This window comes from Ochlerotatus camptorhynchus, unplaced genomic scaffold (genome assembly GCF_037179485.1).
Source record: "Ochlerotatus camptorhynchus isolate MF236.1 unplaced genomic scaffold, CSIRO-AGI_Acam_v1.1 ptg000324l, whole genome shotgun sequence".
NCBI lineage: Eukaryota > Metazoa > Arthropoda > Insecta > Diptera > Culicidae > Ochlerotatus > Ochlerotatus camptorhynchus.
The window spans coordinates 2,539,272-2,545,271 of NW_027040812.1; positions in this window are offsets into that span (position 1 = coordinate 2,539,272).

Below are 6,000 nucleotides of genomic sequence, written 5' to 3' on the forward strand. Positions count from 1 at the left end.
TTGAATTATCGCACTGTATACCATGAAAAGCAGCCTGTTTTCAAGCAAGAGTTATCATTAAAAAACAAATCGCCTGCTGGTATTTTCCGGCGACTTTACAAAATAGCACAATCAAACAAAATCATCATGCAGAACTAGCTAGGATTTGTTTTACTTCATATTTCACAAAATTACTTTCGAGTGTTATAACATCGTCTCGTTAAAAAACAAAATCGACCGCATTTCGAAAATTCTACCAATATCAGATGGATTTTAATTCTAAACAAGCCAAACGATTGGAAATTTGTCTGCCAATCTACTAAAATGAACTCTTCATTAATTTTCAATAGGTCACTATTGAAAATTACACAAAATGTCCAACTGTTGCAATGGTCAAAATTATCACAGATTGCCTGCAAAAAGCGCTTTCCCTAACACAGATTTAAAAATCGAATTCTATGCGGTCTTAGTGAACGGTACTCATTCAATCATCTTGTGTGGTGGTGTCCGGTCGTCGATATTAACAGCAGTAGTAGCAGCAGCAGCAATGCTTTCGGCGTGTCGTTGAACATTGTTCTCCAGTACGCAACGAGAGAGTCCACAAAAGCAACCATAGGAGGAAGAAGCCCCACCGATAGGAAACGGAATCAGTAGCTCTTCGTGAGTCGTTGCGGGTCATCTTTGCCAAGCGTGTCACCATCGCTCCAAACAACATACAGCTCGACAGCCTCATCCGTGTCGAACACCCAGCTCAGCATAACTCAACTATCACGACAAAACGGTCCTTCTCAGGACCATGATAAATTTGTTGAAAAGTAATATTTGAACATTAAATTTTTGCATCCATCCTAGATTCCTACAATCAATTTTCGCATATTTTTTATTTGTGGAAAAGTTAAAAATTCCGTGCGTTTTGTGAACGAAAATGCGTAATTACATCATCATAAAACGAGGTTTTTCCATGATACCGTGATAGCATGCTAGACGGTACCTATGTTCATGCCTTTTGATGCACATTTTTAGCCCCTCATATTAAGAGAATTATGCCAAAAACAAATCTTGCCGAATTCTCTTCATAGAAGGGGCTTAAAATTTGCATCAAAAGTATAAAGGTAAGTACCGACCAGCATGCAGATTTAATTTCCGAATACCAAAATTGATGGGCAGTTCAATCTATTCAAATTTCTACAATTGTACGAAGTAATTGATAATTGGGAAATTGTTTGCGAGTTTATCGATAAAGCCATGCGGCAGCACTTGGCTACACAATACAAGCGCCCATCACGTAAGCGCGCAAAGGAAGAGCAAGCGGACAAACTTCCGAAGAAGCAGCCGAAAACTGACGCTGAAAGAAATCGGTATTACCGAGAAAGAATCAGAACGGCTAGAGAAAACATTGCTTTATCTACTGGTTGAGATGATGGAGAAGGGTCTTCTAGACAAGGTAGGACATTTGACTGCATTCCTTTGAAATAAAGATGAACATTGTTTGTAACGCGTCAATTGAATATGATCTGACCATGAAACAAGCAACTCATGGGATTCCCGATCAACTTCGACCTATTATTATCCCACGTATTTTTACTGAAAAGTACCAACAAGTCAATTGCATGAAAAGATATTTTACAGACGGGTCCCGTCTCAATGGCTTCGGTGTCTTCAATGAAAACTCTAGCGCCTTCCGCAAATTTCAGGAACCTTGTTCCGTTTTTGTTGCTGAGCTGGCAGCAATCAACTTCGCATTGGGGATGATTTCCAACATGCCCGCAGACCATTACTTCATCTTCACGGATAGTCTCAGTTCGATTGAGGCTATTCGGTCGATGAAACAAGGTAGGCACTCATCTTATTTTCTTTCAAAGGTAAGGGAGCAGATGTGTGTGCTGGTCGAAAGATCATATATGATTACCTTTGTATGGGTCCCCTCACATTGCTCAATCCCAGGCAATGAGAAGGCGGACTCTCTCGCAAAGGTGGGCGCGCAGGAAGGCGAATTATATGACAGGCAAATTTCACACGATGAATTTTACCATTTAGTGCGTCAGAGTACCCTTTCGAGTTGGCAAACCGATTGGGACACTGGAAATCTTGGACGGTGGTTACATTCAATTATTCCTCATGTTTCTTCGAGAGCGTGGTTTAAAGGCTTGGACTTAAGTCGTGACTTCATTCGCGTGATGAGTAGACTTATGTCCAACCACTACTCGCTAGATGCGCATCTCAATAGAATAAACCTCGTGGACAGCAACATCTGTCGGTGTGGAAACGGTTACGATGACATCGAACACGCAGTTTGGCAATGTACGGATAATGACGCCGCCAGAGAGCGACTTTTGAATACCCTCGAGGCCCAAGGAAGACAACCCTATGTTCCTATCAGAGACGTGTTGGCAACCCGTCTATATGCAGTCCGTTTATGTGTTTCTTCAAATGTCTAGTATAAGAATTTAATTCCTTTGTCGTTTGTCTCTCTTTATTAGTTTTTGTTTGTCTTGTCCGTCTCAATGATTCTCATCGTCGCCCACTGGTCACCACCATTGGTCCTTCAACAATGTACCCCTCTAACCTCGAGTAAGCCGCGAGTAATCGGCCCAACTCCTAACTAGACATAGAATTAAGTGAATTTTGTTACAAACAGTGAACAATGAATTATCGGCTCCGTAAAGCTAACGCGATTGAGCCTTCCAAATAAACGAAATGGATAAAAAAATTGTTTGTAACGCATCTGAGATAAGTGATAATTCACTATTATTTCTAGAAAAATACGTTTCAAAAGAATAAATTGGTTGTTTGCTTTGCGGAATTGCATTGCGATAATGTTGTGCAGGCCGTTTTGCATATTTGCATCAGTAAAAAAGTGTTATCGCTGATTTTAAATATTATAAATAAGGATACAGTGATGACTCGATTTAATCGCCCACTCTGCACATCATACTTTTTGTTCTCAATGCTAACACATAACCGTAATTTTAAAATATTTTTCATTCGTCTTAAAGATGGATGTTTGAGGTGCACTTTGGTGCAATTACACCACTGGACAAGCGGATGGTTTTTGACCAACATAAGAAATGATTTTCAAAAACGGGGGTGATAAAATCGAGTTATTACTGTACACATCAACTGATTCAAACATAAGCTTTTGTTTAGTTATTCTTTATTGTTGGTTGGTCAATGTTATTCCACTGTGTCCAATTATTTTAAACCACCTTTAAGTTAAAATTAAAACCATTAGGATGCATAGCCACCAGTCATATAAAAGAGTAACTGTTATAGGATTGTATTTTTAATTGTATGGTATCCCAAGTAACAATTTTGGTTTTATGAGGGTACTGCAGACCACGATTCAGACTTGTAGAATGCTATAAAACCACTTTAAAACTAGCAATACTACTTGGGATGTTTATGAACAATCCATAACCTTTTGATAGAAGGTTTCGTTTATATATTGGATACATTATCATGTGTTCAAGATACATGACAGGCTGTGCCTATAAAGTATGATATTTAATTTAATATTGCCAAACCAAGCAACTCAATATCTATTCCACTAGCAGCTCAATACAAAATCAATTTTTTATATGCTATTCATTACGTAGCGTCTTACACAGTAAAACCATTCCACAGTACAAACAAAATCAATAATTTGGTAAATATACAAAATAATAGTTCACAAAATTGTTGAAAACTCTAGCATATAGATATTATTTCAATCATTTGACAGAATCTCAATCATTCGTATCCAGGTGCAACGCATGAGCACCGCTTTCATCTTCAAGAACATCGAGGAAAGAATTCCACAGCATTGTTTTGAACTGGCGTCCAAGCTTCGAACCCATCGACATCAAAACTACCTTTCGTTATCCTACGTCAAATCTACGGTCGTGTCTTGGATACAACCTCTTACTTTTTAGACAACTGGGGCCGCATTGCGCATCTCGAAATGAAAAACTTTGTCATGTGCCCCCTGATTGCATTCATGTAAGTTATTATAATGAAACGTGACATCGGTCACCACCCTAAAAGGCCTGGGTTCAATCCCAGTCGGTGCCGCCGGGATTTTCTAAAACATAAAATCTCTGATCACGCCTACCTTTGGAAGGGAAGTAAAGCCGTTGGTCCCCGGTTCATGAGTTTATGGATCTATGGGTAGGGTTCAGGTATGGGAGCTGCCTCTCTTGCGTCGGTAGCATTGTTACTCAGTACGGAAAACAAGATCAACGGAAAACAAATCAAGGAAAAAACAAACCTGTCACCGGTAGATGCGCCATTAGAGTTTTACATGCGAATTTTGAGAGAGTCTTAACAACCAATATGGCGAATACAACTCACCAGGCAACTACCGTTAAAGCCAGCTCGAATACCGTCATCAAACACTCGAAATTTCCCTTCCCATATCTCCATCTAATTGTTCACAAGTACCGAAAAACTCCCGTAATTACCGGCGCGCATCAGGACCTTCCAAACGAAATTCAACACCCATTAAAAGTCTTATCGCGTTGCACTATCTGTTGGCTGTCTGGATGGTTGGCTTTTTACTACTAGCCATGCACTTCTGTGTTTCGCAAACACATATTCTCCCGCTTGATTTTCGGTTCGTCTCGTCCAAACCCAGAGGTGCCTACCCCAAAGGACAACCAACGGACAACTAGGACGACGACGACGTGATGATAATAATTAGCGCATCAAAAGTCATCTAGCTGCCATGTTCAGCAGCCAGCAGTGGAACTGTGGAAGGATATGCAGTGGTGACGACGACGGGCTACTCTGCAAGCGGCTAGAGCAGACACCCTGGGACGATTTTCCCTGAAAAGTTTTAGTGCAAATTACACTTAAACTTTCTCCTTATAGTGATGGCGGACGGCGGCGGGCATGGATGGTCATAAGAATTTAGTGTCGCTATCTCGTTGAGCATTGCTTTGCTCCTTTTTCACGGAAACTTCCTCATTACCCTCAGAAGGCGACACATAGTGCCAGAGTCGGACATTTTTGGATGAATTTTGGCTATGACTTTCCGTTGCAGGCCCTGTAATTAAGCAGGAGCGGAAAGATGACCAAGTTCTTTTTCCCTCACTGGAAATTTTTATGCCTTTTCCCTTTGGCTTTGGGATAAGCCAACCAACAGGATGTTTGAGTGGACAGCCGAGCGTGGTTCTGATGGAAATATTTTAATCAGTACCATTAGAACGACAGGCGAATGTCGTAAAAGAGAAACGAAATTCGTTGGACTTTTTTTTACGGCCGCTGGAGGATGTGCTTGGAAAACCAAGTTCAGAGGTGATTTCCTGGGGTAAATTGCCGTTCACAGCGACAAGTGTAAAACGTTTCGGTTTTTAATTTTATCTTCCGTTTGGTGTAGTTACAAATGTGTAAACTTACAAAGTACGCAAAGATGCCTTGTTTAAACTTACTTCGATACAAGAATCCATCTCCCTTTACTTAGGTGCACTTCAAATGCACGCATTTTCCTTCCAGCGAAGCGTAACATCAAAAGCAGTCCCTTCACTGTCGTTTGAAAAGTGATCTCATCCAAGAAAACCTCGTAATTCCACTAGGCTGAAGCGAGAATTGCGGTACGAGCATCCAACCAACGACGATTGAAACGAGCTCATATGAAGTGTCAGGTATGACGACGAAGACAGAACCCAGCAGTGTTGTGGAATTGTGACAAAAAAAAGAACGTGTGGGTTTCTGTTATTTCTCAAATAGGGTGGAGTGCAGGCCTTAGTGCCTCTAATATTGGGCCCATGTCTGTATTATAACGAAACAACGCATTTTAGATCAGTTTTTCTTTAGAAATTAATAATAGCCGTTTGTTTTGTCCAGTTGCCGCATTGCTCTAAGAATAATTTAAAAGTATGATAATTGTATCCAATATTTCGATCTATAGGCCAACTTTAGAGCCATTTCCCCTACGTAATTACATTTGCATTGCTTGAAAAAAGCTTCAAAGCGTACGTGTACCTACGCAAGATGAAAGTTTTTTGTGGGCCCTTTTCCATTTGAAGCATGTACTGAGGTACT